General features: G+C 39.4%; 1 protein-coding gene across 1 annotated transcript in view; it reads left to right on the top strand.

Moving 5' to 3' along the window:
* Nucleotides 1-2: 2 nt before the first annotated feature.
* Nucleotides 3-15,675, top strand: part of TMEM63C (transmembrane protein 63C) — a 220,666-nt gene continuing 204,993 nt past the window's right edge. Inside the window, exon 1 of the mRNA XM_043984288.1 lies at nucleotides 3-2,093. The gene's annotated coding sequence lies outside the window, so the exon portion shown is untranslated. The remainder of the gene's footprint in view (nucleotides 2,094-15,675) is intronic.

The raw sequence follows: 15,675 nt of genomic DNA, 5'->3' as shown, positions 1-15,675 counted from the left end.
AGACTGGAGAGTAGGGAACCCAAAAGGTTCTTTTTTTTTTTTTTAAGTGAGGCAGTTGGGGTTGAGTGACTTGCTCACAGTCACACAGCTAGTAAGTGTCAAGTGTCTGAGGCTGGATTTGAACTCAGGTACTCCTGAATCCAGGGCCGGTGCTCTATCCACTGCGCCACCTAGCTTCCCCAACCCAAAAGGTTCTAATGGATCTTTGCTTACTTCTCTTAGTCACATCTAAAAACAAGTGGAAGTGTGTTTGCATTATTGCTGCATTCCATAGTTAGACTGCCACTTGGTCCAAACCTGAAATTCCTTTGCTGCAAGTTTGGCATAATGTGCAAAGCAGCCTAACCACTTAAGATTTAATTTTCTTAAACTGGAGAATTGAAGTGAAAGTGTAATAGCATTAGACTGACATTAACTACAGATTTTTATGTACAAACCAGATTGCTCTGCATCTGGGCCTTACATCTTAGTAAAATAATCTAAGATTTCTGAAGCATTTAGTGGATTGCATAACATCTAGGATCCTCTAGTAAGAACCTGGCATTGTTGTTTTTTGACGAGTTGATTGTTTGACTCAGTAGCCTGGAGAAAGTTACCAAGAACTAGTATCCTTTCCTTTGTGTGTGTCTAGTTCAGATGGCTATGCTTTTATTCCTCTTCAGCTGTGAGATAACTAGATCTCTATCAAGTCTAAAAATTCTCATGTCAATTTGAGGGGATCCCCAAAGTGAAGTTTACCCTGCACTTGCCTCACTTCCCCAAAAGAGAAACTTTTAGTAAAATTCTCCTGAGTTTGTGATCTTCTCTTCAGGCTTATCACTTTCCCCTCAAATCCTAAAACTTGCATTGGCTTCCAATATTAGAGAGAGACTGATTTTATTAAAGCATCTTCCATCATCTGTTTGAGATTGCTGGTGCTACCCTAGCGACTTAGGTAGCTGATCCAAGTTCATATGGAAAGGAAGAATGTGATCAGATTTTCTAGACTTGATAAAAGCATGATGCTTTTCCATTGGAGTAGAAAGGTAAAACAAGTGTTTAGGTGACAAAATCTCAAGCCCAGAAAACTTTTTAATCCTTGGATTTAAATATCTCATTATCTTGAGATCCATCTCTGTGTGTAGGAAATAATTTTCATTTTGCAAACCACAGAAAAATTCTCAGAGACTTCAGCTTTTCAACAAGAAAGAAATTCTTGAAGTTTAAGCAAGCTGAGAGTAATCTTCTTTATCTTATAGGAATAACTAACGTAATAGAAAATTTCATACTTGGGTCATAGGAAAAGGATCCAGCCCCTCCCCCCTTCCATTTCGGTATTCAGAAATTAGGATTTTGAAACAGTTGCTTTAAAAAGAATTGTACAGCATTGACATTAAAAATTCCTATTACACTTATCTAGTATCCTCTCTAATCAGTGCAGAACTTTCACCTGCCTTGTGTTTTCTGGAGGAAGTTAAATCAAAAGCAAGTTATGGCACTAAACAGAGTCTCTTGTCCTAAGATTTTCTCCTGGCCCAATCTCCTTACTTCCCCTAAAGCTGTTTGCGTGGTACTAGAGCAGTGGCACACTGTGCGCCCTGCTAAGAAACTTCCTTTTGGCAGATAAATTTGGCATTGAAGCTGTAGAGCCAGGTGCAATCCGGAACAGCCTGGACACCCCTTATGAGCCTTACTGTTTGGTAAAATTGAAAACACTCACTGGGAATCACATTTATTTCATCAGAAAAATCCTCTGTGGAGCAGTAAGCTTCCTGGATTCTTTTTCCCAGATTAAGGTTTGCATTTTGCTTAGTGTCACAGCAAAAGATGATGAAACCTGTCATTGATCCATACTACTGAATGAAAATAAGAAACAGATATGATTCAGGATAATCTTCCTGTTCTAGATGTCTCAGAGCTGGAAGCCTTGTTAAGATTTTGTACAGCATAGATTTTTGTCCCTTTAATGAAACTGTAAGTAGAGAATCTAGGTTTGGGAAGGTGGAGGGAAATGCATTGAGGCCAGCAAACTGGAACAGAAGCCAGATCTGCGTGTGGGAAAACGATTCTTGGGCTGATCAGGAAGATGTCTGCTCCATTGGTTGGACAAGGCTGTAAGTAGCACTGGTCTTGCAGATGCATGGTTGGTTCTAATATATGAAACAGCAAACATTTTCTGTGAGTGATAAGTCAATCTTGGCAGAGATCTTATCCAAAAAGTGCCCTAGATGTATTTTCAGCCCATAGAATTTTAGCTGTTACTTTGAACAACATGGAAATTTCTCTAGAAAAAAAAATGGTGTTGGATTAAATTGGTTGTAGAAATGGAGTCAATGAAGTTTGTAATCGATAACATTTGTATTGCTTTTTTCCCCTTATTGTAGTATTAATGTATGACTCTCCTCCCCTCCCAATTTCATGCTACCTGTAGCTAGGATGTAACTGTTGTGCATAAATTAATATGCATATCCAGCTGTGAATTCTGTAGGGTAGAAATTGATTCACCAAATGTCTTTTGGGGGAAGGATGCAATTTTGCAGAAATTGACTGTGAAATTTGAAAGAGAAATAAAAGTCAACTACTTGAAAAATGTTTGGTCTTTTTGCTTTTTAACTTTGGAGACAAAAGTTTGTGATCTTTCGTGGGGCAAAGAACAGGTATTCTTTATTGTATTCTCCTTAGAACACTAGGAGCTTTGCTCCTAGAAGCTGAGAAAATGTTGACTGACATCCATAGTAAATATTTGAGTTGATTTCAGGCCTCAAATAGTATTACTTTAAAAAATTTTAAGTTGGACCTATGATTTTATCAGTTTGGGGAACTGTTAGTGTAGAAACTTCCTTATACTGATTCAGATTAGTAATTCACCCATAACTGATCATTGGAGAGAATGGCTTGAGGCACTGATAGTTTTTGGTTAAGTGATTAAGTTACTATATACCTGAGGCAGCTCTTGAACCCATATCATCCAGACCAACTCCAAGACTAGCCCTCTCTTCTCCCCATTACCTATGTCTTTTTTTTTCTTCCCTCTTTTTTTGGAGAGAAAACTGGAATGTGGAGTTAGAGACTGAAGGTCAAAGGTGTGTATGCCCAAATTTATTGGGCTTTGAAGTTTTTTGTATATTTCACAAGGAAATGTAACACAAATTTGTAACTATTAACCAGGGAATGTGGGAGGCCCAGGATTTAGCAGGCACTTGCCATATGTTTTTGGAACCCCAAATTTAATTTCAGTTAAAGTTAAAGAATGTGTGAGACAATCAAGCAGGCCAATATTACATTCACTTCTGCCCTCTGATCTTGCCATACTTTCAAAAACACATAGTAATGGACTTTTCTGTTAGCCATGTCACTCTTCTCCTGTCCTTGTGTTTAGAGGCATGCTTGTTGTTTTCCCAATACCTCTACCCCGAGCTCCATATCACCAGTGATCTGAAGGCTGGGAAGAAGAAAGGTTGGGAATTTTTGTTCTGTAATATGTTTCTATTTTAAAAGTACATTTTCAATGGAGCAGAAAACACAGGCAAAAATGGCTAATGAAACAACTACCTTTGAAATAGAATTGCCATCTTAAAAAAATAAAACAAAACAAAACCTGATGTTTCCCTGAGAGATGGTTTCCAGGGAGTTGAGGGTAGAGAGATTAAACACTTGCTTTGTTCCCATGTGCAGTGAGAATATGTCCATAGTCATATTCTCCTATTCTACAGAACCTATAGAGATAGAGTAGTTCAATCAGCTGTTTTATTTGTTTATCTGAACGTGGCAACCATAAAGCAAAACCTATATTAGAAATTATTTTTTAAGACACACCAGTGCCTTTTCTAACAGCTTTGGGTGGGCCTACATTTGGAAATGGTTCTTTTATGGTATTTTGTGTGTTTTTATGTACATTTATTTCTTTATTTGGAAGGTCTTTTATGTGAAGAGCTTTCTGTGTGAAAATGACCTTGTTCATTCATCAAAGGTCACCTGTTTGTTAATGTACCTGGTGAACCATCATCCTATTGACAGCCTAGTAAATGGTTTTAAAAATGGACTGTGGTCCATTTTGAAACAGATTTGCTTTGGAATTGTTGGGAATAAGCCTTTCAAGCTTATAAAGCAATTCCTCAGTTTTATGAGAAGACTGTTTGTATGTTATACCATAATATGGTCCTCGGTTAAATGAATTTTTAGACTAAGAGCCTTTGGGATCGAAATCAGACTGAATTGCCCCTTTTTCCTTAGTGGATTTGCATTACTTGTGATTTTGCATTATCTGACTTCAGCTAATGCCAATTGAGAGCATTGTAAAGAGACAAAGAATTATTATTCCAAAAAAGCCTTAAACTTGGAATTAAGTCAATTGATGTCTTTTCCTGGTAACTGTCATTCTCTAATCAGTCATCCCCTTTCATAAGTAGCAAGTGATGTACTTTTTTATCTTTTGGAAAGTATGCCAATTTAAAATAATTATGAAATAAACATCTACTGTTTCTGTCTGGATTTCTTTCCAAACCACCAGGGGTCAAGCCGATTTGCCTTTTATAATGTGGGTCTTGTGTCCACTTTAATGTAATTTCATTGTAAACAGTTACAAACCAGAGCCATGCTGCTGCTATACTTTGTGGCAGCTTGACCTCAGCCTTCTGTGTATTGCCTTGTAGGCACCCCAAATCAGAGGTTAAAGATGGAGAAAGAGCTACCCCAATGAAGCACCAGGATTAGAACCTGTTCAGGGGGATGGTAGCAAATTTATCATTGTAATAGGAGCCGTTATCTCATAGTACCTCAGTTTCTTTCCTTTTAAGAAAAGGATGATGGGGCAGCTAGGTGGCGCAGTGGAGGAAGCACTGGCCCTGGATTCAGGAGGACCTGAGTTAAAATCCAGCCTCAGACACTTGACACTTACTAGCTGTGTGACCCTGGGCAAGTCACTTAACCCTCATTGCACTGCAAAAAAGTAAAATATAAAGTTGCTCCAAAGAATGGCACAGGGGTGTCACAATATCAGTGTGCAGATAAATATTTTGAATTCTGGTGATAGAATTCCATGTAAGGACCCTTAAGTGACATTCTAAAAGACTCAATTATCACTCACTTGGAATTCAATCACAACTGCCACTGATTTCCAGCCAAATTTCTTAAGAGAAATTAGGGGTTGTTGTTTTTACTTGCTCACTTAATTTTTTTTTTTAACCGATGCTTTTTTGAGGGTGGGGTGTGGTTCTAGCATCCCTTTCATTTCCCAATAACTCTTGGTAGAGCCCTCCTTGTCACAAAGAAGTACAATTAACCAAAACAAGCTGCTACACTGACCTTGTCTGTAGTATACATACCTCATTCTGTCCCTAAAGTCCAAGTCAAGTCACAAGGTGTTTATTAAGTGCTTTATGTTCCAGGCCCTGTTCTGGGAATATAGATACATGCCAAAAGAAAGATAATTCCAGCTATCAAGGAGCTTTTGTTCTAATTGGAAAAGGCACATTAAAGGGAGTTCAAACAGCAGTAGGGAGAACTAGAGGGGTCATTGTAGAGAAAGTCCAGGAGAGTCTTACGGTGTCTGAGGCAGGATTTGAACTCCTCTTCCTGATTCCAACTCAGCAGTTTGGGATCTCAAAGGATCATGTCTAAGCAGAGGGATCAGAGAAGGCTTTATTAAGAAGTTGGCATTTGAGTGGAACCTTAAAAAATGGGTAGAAATCATATTCAATTAATCAACAAATATCTATTAAGTGCCTACTCTGTGCCAGGCACTGTACCTTAGGTATTAAAGAAACAAAGACAAAAATGTAATAGCCCATACCCTATAGTGTTTTCTGCACTTATTTTATTTATTTATGTTATACCTTTTATTCCTATTATTTGTGTACATCTTATATAGCCCCTTTACCGAGGCAGCTAGTGAGCTCAGTGCATAAGAGTGCTGGACTCGGAGTCAGGAAGATGAGTTCAAATCCTGCCTCAGACATAACTATAAGACCCTATTCCCTCATCTGCAAAATGTAGATAATAAAAGTACCTTTCTCCCAGGGTTGTTTTGAGGATCAAATGAAATGATATTTGTAAAGTGTTTTGCAAACTTCATAGCACTATTATAAATGTTTGCTATTATTATTATTAGAATGGAGTGCTATCTAATGACACAGGGTCTCCATATGTCCCATAGTATCTAAGAGAGCATCCTGCAATAGTAATACTCACATCTATCGAATCAATGAATGAGAAACCCATTTGTAGTTAATGAAAAGAGAATAAACATCAGACCATCTATTAGAAAGCTTTATCAGAGAATGAATTTTACAGCACCAATGGGTATAAGTTCCCCTAGTACCTTCATTCTTGGGGATAATAAGCATCTATTAAATACTTACTACATACAGGCACATGGGGCAACTAGGTGCCAGGCCTGAAGTCAGAAAGATTCCATTTCATGAGTTCAGATCTGGTCTCAGATATTAGGGCATGATCCTGGGCAAGTCAGTTAACCCTCTTTGCCTCAGTTTCCTTATCTGTAAAATGGGCTGGAGAAGGAAATGGCAAACAACTCTGTTATCTTTGCCAAGAAAACCCCAAATAGGGCCATGAAGAGTCAGACAAGTGAAATGACTGAACACACACACACACACACACACACACACACACACACACACACGCACACACATATGCGTGCGCTTGTATATGCATACACAACACACGTGTGCATACACATATTATGCACACACAAGTATGTGCATAAGTATGCAATTCACATATACGTGCATGTAATACACATACATGTGTGCATGTACATGACCATGCAAGCATGTATTTGTACATATACATATACATATATATATATATATATATATGCACTGTGCTAAGTACAGGAGATAAAATGACAAAAATGTGGGCTCTTCCTGGAGGGCCTCACATTCTAAGAGGAAAGACAATATGCAAACACTATGTACATGCAAGACCCCTACAGTGTAACAGGAGGTAGCCTCCCAAAGAAAGGCACAAGAAGCTAGAGTGGATGAGTGGGAATGAGAGAACTCTCGCAGAAGGTGAGATTTGAGCCGAGTCTTGAAGGAAGCAAGGGGAGCCAGGAGAATAACTCTGCCGAGTCTTCTTGCTTTCTAAATACACCCAATTTTTCTATTTCTTTCCTCTTCTAAATGCTTGTTGGATGAGGAAAAAAAGATTTCTGGATGTCTATAGCTCATGCTTTCCATTACAGCAGCTGGAGAGGAGGAAGCAAGGAAATCCTTTGAAGTATGGAGTTAACAGAGTGAGTGGGACATTGGCAGAAAATGAAGTCAGGGGGCTTAGAAAAATCCTAAACCAAAGGTACCAGCCAATGTCGGAGGCATCAGTAGTTTGAATGATAAGCTCTAGGAGAGAAACCTTCATCTGGACTTTAAAGCACAAGAGTAAAATTTTCCGAATAATTTTCAGAAAGGATTACTTTATCTCTGGGATTGCAGTGAGTGTTGGAAGGGTGCTTGTTTATTTTAGTAAATGGCTTTCTAACAGAGCCACATCAGTGCTTCTGTTCTCAGGGCACAAGCTGCTGCTGATGTCTTTGCACTCTGTGGGTCAGCTGGAAAGTGATTGGCCCTGAGCCAGAGTTTCATGTGGGCGTATAAAATAACTATAGCTTATGTGTCTAGTTGAGAAATCAGAAGCACTTAGAAACATAGCAAACCCTGCAATGCTTGCTACAGTGACTGGAGTTGTAAAAAAAAAAAAAGTCCTAACGGATCTGAATCACTTTAGCTTCCTTTTCTCCCCTACTTCCATCAAAATTATCAACTACCTTCAGATTAGGAGGGAAGCATGAGTGCTAATGTTATACAAGAATATGCCTACCTAGAGAGTTTTGTGTTATCTTTAACAGAGGAGCAAAAATTAAGGCATTGGGACATTGGTTTGATTATTGAGTTCCCCACTCTACCTTAGTCTAAATTTCCCTCTGTGTTGTCTCTTGGAATTGAAATTTCTGGAGGGGAGAAACTTTCTTACTTTTATACTAGTTATCTGTCCTCAGTGCTTAGCATAGATAGGAAGTACTTTTCCTTCATTCACATCCAACACATAGTATTCACATTCCTGGCACATAGTAGGCACTTGATAAATGTTCATTATTTGATTCATCCAGTATAGCTTACCTGATCATTGATTTAGAGGCAGCAAGGATGGTCATAGATCATTGAGTCCAATCTCTTTATTTTACCAAGGAGAATACTGAGCTACAGAAAGATGAAATGATTTGCCCAAAGTCACTCAGATATAGTAAGTAGCAAAGTCAGTTTTTGAGACCAGGCATTAAATGATCCTAAACGCAAGGCTCATTCCACCACTGCTCCCTTCTTGCTGGTTAGAACTACAGAGTCAGTCACGTCCAACTCATCATGACCCCATTTGGGGTTTTCTTGGCAAATAATACTGGAGCAGTTTATCATTTCCTCCTCCAGCTCATTTTACAGATGAGGAAACTGAGGCAAACAGGGTGAAGTGACTTGCCCAGGGTGACACAGCTCATAAGTGTCTGAGTCCAGATTTGAACTCAAGATGAGTCTTCCTAACTCCAGGCCCAGCACTCTGTCCACTGTACCACTTAGCCACCCCTTCTTGCTAGTATTTCTTTGTTATATTCCCAGCCAATTCAAATGAATATTAACCAAGGCAAAACACACATAGGAAGGAAACATAAACAAATTGTCTGGAAAACAAACAGCTCATGATGTCGTAGCAGCCAAATATACATTGAGAGTAATCAGAGCGTACACTGTCTGGGCGACTGTTCCCCTGCTGCATGCGAGGACAGGGAATTGAGAGTTTGCCAGAAGACCTGTGGGTAACATTTGTTTTTGTGGGTAAATTTTTTTTTAATTCCCCTTAGAATCATGAACCATTTGTCAGTCTAGCCCTGATTGTCTTTAGAAGCATTGTACTTTGTGGCCTATGCCCTTGTCTCTGAAAAGACTTGTGTAAACATTGATTTTGCAAATGTCTCCTTGTAGGTAGAAAAGTCCTATCACCTGAATTTTGCAACTGTAGGACTTAGGACTTCACTGTCAAGAGAATTGTGTCAGGTGTTAAAACTCAGATGTCAGACTACTCCAGTTTCATGTTCATTCAGTTTGCCACTTTCTAGCTTTTAGCCTGCTCACTGAACAAATACATGACCACTGACCCCTCAGCCATCCTGATTTCTGAAACAGGATTGTATGTCAAAAGCTGTTCTTTAGATCCCTGTAATTTCCTCTCTTGCCCAAAGTTTGAGATGATCCCACAACCCTTCTCGATCTTGAGGCCTTTTTCTTTGCTATTGAGCTTTATGGAGATTAAATTGGGTCTGTGGAAACACACTGACATTTGAAAATCAGCAAACTGGTTGCTTGAATCTGTCATTGTAATTCACCAACACACCCATGTCTTCTACATCCTTTATGTGACCTCCCTATAACTGAGTTATTATCCTGTGTCCTTCCTCTCTGGCTGCCTCCATGTCCTCACTAGCCACTCTCTGCTTAACTCTTTACAATCTTACTTCCAACTCAGTCATTCTATTGCTACTGCTCTCTCTGAGTTTATCAACAATCTCTTAACTGCTGTATCTGATGACCTTTTCTCAGACCTCGCACCTTTGTACACTGATCATCTCAGCTTCTCAGATGGTCTTTCCTCCCTTGACTTCTGTGCCACTGTTTTCTCTTGGTTTTCTTTAATTTTGGCTATTGTAGACTTAGTTTACCTAGATTCGACAAAGCAGTTGTCTTTTTTTTTTTTTGGTGGGGCAATGAGGGTTAAGTGACTTACCCAGGGTCACACAGCTAGTAGCTAGAAGTGTCTGAGTCTGGATTTGAACTCAGGTCCTCCTGAATCCAAGGCTGGTGCTTTATCCACTGCTCCACCTAGCTGCCCCCTAAAGCATTTGTCTTAATGTAGATTTGGAAAGGTTCAAAATAACAAGGAAATATGGAACACACAACAAAAGAGTAAAGGAAGTCAGCTTTATTTTTGAGACTTTTTATTTAGTCATGTCTGACTCTTCATGACCCCATTTTGGGTTTTCTTGGCAGAGATACTGAAGTGGTTTGCCATTTCCTTCTCCAGCTCATTTTACAGATAAGGAAACTGAGGCAAATAGGGTGAGGTGACTTGTCCAAGGTCATACAGCTAGTAAGTATCTGTGGCTAGAGGAAAGATGAGTCTTCCTGACTTCAGGCCCAACACTCTATCCACTGCACCACCTAGCTGCCCATTGAAGGGACACACTTAGAATACATTGGAGGCAGCTAGCTGGCTCAGTGAATGGAGTGCCAAGCCTGGAGTCAGGAAGACCTGAGTTCAAATCTGACCAAGATCACTTACTAGCCATGTGACCCTGGGCAAGTCACTTAACCTCTGGTTGCCTTAATCCACTAGAGAAGCAAATGGCAAACCACTCCAGGATCTTTGCCAAGAAAACCCCATGGACAGTATTGACATGCTCTAATCCTTGGGTTCATGAGTCAGACGTGACTGAATGATTGAACAGCAACTTAGAAAATGAAGGACTGTTAGGGAAGATGGTGGAAACAGGTTAGAACTACTGGCTTTGGTTGGAATTGGGAGTATTCCACTAGGACCCAGTTAGAATTGGGTACATCTTGTTGGGGTCTCAAAGGGAATGTGACACCCTAACCAATAAAGTCTAGTGGGTTTTTATTGGTTTTTTTCCTAGCAATACCAGACATTGCTGGGCATGTGGGGAGGGGGAAGCAAGAAACCAGGACCTGGTGTTGATTCATGCTAGTGGGGTGGTGGGGGGATTTCTTGGGAACTGGCAGCTAGTTGATGTTTAAATTTCCTACCAGTAAGAAAGGAACTTTGAACAATTTCTGCTAATATACTCAGACAGAATAACTCAGGAGTTTTAAGCTTTCCTAGGGTTTCTTCTTTTAATGGGGTAGGAAGGCTATTGGGGGTCATTACAAGACTCAATGAAGTAAATATTTCTTTTTTCAAGGTCCACTGTGTAACATGTATAGAGGTTGCTTTGTACATGTTTGTTTACCTATTGTCTCCCCAATTAGATTGTAAGCTCCTTGAGAGCAGGGGCTGTCTTTTGTCTCTTCTTATATCCCCAGTGCTTAGCACAGTGCCTGGCACATAGTAGGTACTTCATAGTAGGTACTTTATTGGTTATTCATTGAAGTCCCTCATGCTATCTTGGTGGACAAAATGGAGATCCTATTTCCTTTCTGGATCATCATTCATTTCTTGTCTCCTAAGCATCAGGGTCCCCTATGGCTCTATCCTGAGCCTTCCTCCTCTTTCTGAATACTTTCTCCTTTAATAATCTCACAGAATCTCAAAAGGACATTAGGAAGCCATCTAGTGCGATGCAAAAATCCCCCTGATGACATCCACAAGTATTCCTCCAGCCTTCACTTGAAGACCCCAAGTGAAAGGGCACCCTCTACTTTCTGAATCAGTTCATCCTACTCCTGGATAGCTCTAATGGTTACAGAGTGTTTCCTTACATCTAGATTGAATATACAGGACATCCCAAAAGGCTTAAAAATTGCACAAAGACTTTTGGGACATCTCGTATCTCTGCAGCTTCCACTATTACTTCTAGTTGGGTCATCTGGGTGGAGCAGAGCAAGTTTAATGTCTCTTCTATATGATGACCCTCCAAGTACTTGAAGATGGCTCTTATGTTTTCCCTACATATTTTTTCCTCCATATTAAACGCCCCAGTTTGTTCAACTAATCATCACTTGGCATGATCTTGAAACTTTGTGCCATCTTGGTATTCTTCCTCAAGATGCCCTCAAATTTATCAGTACCCTTCCTAAAATGTGATGTGTAGAAGGAATATAAAATTGCAGACATGGTTTGACTGAGTGTCATAGTACAGTGCCAGGACTAGGACTTTACAGGAGAATCAGACAATGTGATCCATGCTAAGAGCAATAAATCCTTCTGTTTGGAGTGTTTAAGGAAAAGTCCAAAAGGGAAGGTCATTGGCTTAACTGGAGAGATCCATAGAAGTGGGAATCAGGGACAACCAGAAAAGCTCAATGAACTCCTCATATTGTGCCCAGGACTAGGACAGTCCCCCATAATGGGTCTGGAACCTCACTTCTAAACTGGGGTAGCCCACCAAACCCTTCCTCACATTTGGGCAAGGACAAACCTACAAAGTGGGATTGGGGTGGAGCAGAGGAAAAAAACAATCAAGGATGTCACCAGTCACTTTGGACATGATAATCTTTTTATTTAATTTAATGTTTTATTTTCCCCAAATTTCATGTAAAAACAATTTTAACATTCATTTAATTTTTTTGAATTCCAAATTCTCTCCCTCCTTTTCTCCTTCCCTTGTCATCTGTCATATACCCCCCTCATTGAGAATGCAAGCAATTTGATGTACATTATACATGTGTGGTCATGTAAAACATATTTCCATATTAATCATGTTGTGAAAGAAAACAGACAAAAAAACCCCAAGAAAAATAAAGTAAAGAAAAAATGTTTTGAGCTGCATTCAGACTCCATCAGTTCTTCTGCAGAAGACGGATAGCAGTTTTCATCATAAATCCTTCAGAATTGTCTTTGATCATTGTATTAATGAGAGTAGGTAAGTCATTCACAGTTGATCATCATTAAAATATTGCTCTTACTATCTACAATGTTCTCCTGGTTCTGCTCATTTCACTTTGTATCAGTTCATGTAAGTCTTTTTAGGTTTTTCTGAGAACATCAGGCTCTTCATTTCTTATATAGTACAATAGTATTCCATTACAATCATATGTAACAACTTGTTCAGTTATTCCCTAATTGATGGACATCCCCATAATTTTCAATTCTTTGCCACCCCTAAATGTTAAAAAAAGAAATTTGCTCCCCCCAACAAAATGAGAAACCAGAGTGAAGTACAGTTATCTTGACAAATACCCATTTTATTTCTCCTCAGCAAGATGGCATGCAATGCATGAAGAAATCTTTAGAGACCCCTGCATTACTCGAGGAACTGAGCTATTTGAATATTTGGATCACAGTTTTAGGGGGATGCAGTTAAGATTTGTGGCCTTGTTTGTTCCTGGAAGCAAGATGTCTGTACACTCAGAAATTGCCGCTGGTGATAATGACAAACACTTGGGTTCCTCATTCCATTCAAAATCTGACAGTTCAAGCCTTGAGCAAACACAAAGGCAAGGGGACAGTCTCTGTAGATAAGCTAATATGAACTGGAGCTGCTTCAGAAGGTTCACTCCTGGCCACCAATGGATTATTGGTCTGTTCTCATTCAGTCCTCTGGTTACCTGGAAAACTGGGGGCTCAAGCAATCTAGGGCACCCTTATTTTTCTACAAAAAAGAGCTGCTATAAATATTTTTGCACATGTAGTTCCTTTTCCTTTTTGTTTTTTAGTTCTTTGGGATACCGACCTAGTAGTGGTATGGGTATAATGATCTTAAGGCCATGATAGGAAAAGAGAGTCTTTTTCCTAGGGTTATTTTGAATGGTTCTGCCATTTTTACAGGTGGGTAAAAGAGGCAACTAGGGTGGCTCAGTGGATAGAGCACTGGTCCTGAAGTCAGGAAGACATGATTTCAACTGGCCTCACTCACTTACTAGTTGTATGACCCTGGGTAAGTCACTTAACCTCTGTTTGCCAAAATCCAGTGGAGAAGGAAATGGCAAACCACTCCAGTATCTTTGTCAAGAAAACCCCATGGATAGTATTGGTGTGCTATGGCCCGTGTGGTCACAAAGAGACACAACTGAACAACTGAACAACAATAAATGAGGCTTAGAATCTTTGTGGCTTTATCATTCAATTAGTGGCATGGCTAGATCCAAACCCAAGTCTTCTGACTTTAAGTCTAGTGTTCTTTCTAATTTATTGACCTGTTGAACTCATTGATTAATTATTTAAATTTTTTTTTTTTTTAGTGAGGCAATTGGGGTTAAGTGACTTGCCCAGGGTCACACAGCTGGTAAGTGTTAAGTGTCTGAGGCTGGATTTGAACTCAGGTACTCCTGAATCCAGGGCTGGTGCTCTATCCACTGCACCACCTAGCTGCCCGATTAATTATTTTTAAACCACGTTACTAGCTCTTTTCTTTCTTTCTTTTTTTTTTTGGGGGGGGGTGAGGCAATTGGGGTTAAGTGACTTGCCCAGGGTCACACAGCTGGTAAGTGTTAAGTGTCTGAGGCTGGATTTGAACTCAGGTCCTCCTGAATCCAGGGCCAGTGCTCTATCCATTGCGCCACCCAGCTGCCCCATTACCTGCTCTTTTCAAAGACTTAGCTAGACACTTCCTGGGCCTTGCTTGTCAAGACTGACCAAGAGCTGAGTGACTGAATTTTAAAATCTATTCATGTTTTCCAGCCCCATCACAGTTCTGTCTTAGGAGGCCCAAGTCTATTGGGTATACCACTCCTCTAGGGTTAATTTAATGTAATCACTGTCCCAGGCCTGTTGTTATGGAATTCTCTTCTTATTGGTGGAGATGAATGCCCAGCCCAGTATGAGGGGTGGGGCAGAGAAGGCAAAAGGTTATACTTATGCAAAAGAAAAATGAAACAAGGTTCTTAAGAACAGGACACAAACCATTTGGTTTTGCTTTATTATTTATTCAAATAATCCTGCCACATAGGATTTATTCCCTGAACTATCCTGGCAAGGTAAGGTTTTGCAGAAAGCCATGTGTGCAGAAATAGCTCAGAGCCTCCCCCTACTGGCAATAGTGAGCAACACCAGATTCAATGTTAGTATGGTTAGTAGAGGCCTCTCTCATTTGATATAAGTGGACCATTCTGCAGACCTCTGTGTAAAGCAATTTTTATATAAAGAATTTTGAGGTAAGTAGAATTTGTCCCAGATGTGGGGAAGAGGAGGCCAAACCAAGGGGCAGGAGTGGAGATGTGGATTTCTTTTAGAATTGTGTAATTTCTTTTAGAATTATGTAATGTGAATCTATGTAAAACAATAATTGCCTGTATAAATCTGCTTTTACTATTTAGAATAGGATCAGGGAATATTAGAACTGAAGGGAAACTTGGAACATAGATTTTTAGAGATGAATTGGTTGATAGAACATTTAATTATTTAAAATTTTTTGTTGATCTTTTTGTTTTTAAATAACTTTCATTTCCCAATATAGCATCCCCACTCCACTAACCAAAAAATCATCCCTTGTAACAAAAATTAAGGAAAATAATCCATTCAGCAAAATTAGACAACAAATTAATCAAGTGTGGCAATATATGTTGAATTCAATACCAGTAGTCCCCCACCTCTGCAAAGAAGTGAGGCAAAAGAATTCTCATATATCTTCATTAAGGTACAAGTTGTGGTCATTATCATTACATAGAATTCAATTTCTTTTTCTGTTGTTTTTTAAGTTTATATTATTATAATTATTATATATGTTATTTTCCTAGTTCTGTCTTGCATTATAAGTTTCTCCATGCTTCTCTGCATTCATATTCATTGTTCCTTATGACATAATAATAGTCATTCCCCTATCAGTTGCCATCTATTTTGTTTCCAATTCTTTGCAACTTTAAAAAGTACTGCTCAGTCTAGCTAGGTGGTGCAGTGGATAGAGCACCAGCCCTGAAGTCAGGAGGACCTGAGTTCAAATCCGACCTCATCCACTTGATACTAGCTGTGTGACCCTGGGCAAGTCACTTAACCCTCATTGCCTCACCAAAATAAGATAGA

This window comes from Dromiciops gliroides, chromosome 2, assembly GCF_019393635.1.
Source record: "Dromiciops gliroides isolate mDroGli1 chromosome 2, mDroGli1.pri, whole genome shotgun sequence".
Taxonomy (NCBI): Eukaryota; Metazoa; Chordata; class Mammalia; order Microbiotheria; family Microbiotheriidae; genus Dromiciops; species Dromiciops gliroides.
The sequence above is the reverse complement of the archived record's forward strand: the minus strand, read 5'-3'. Positions and strand labels throughout refer to the sequence as shown.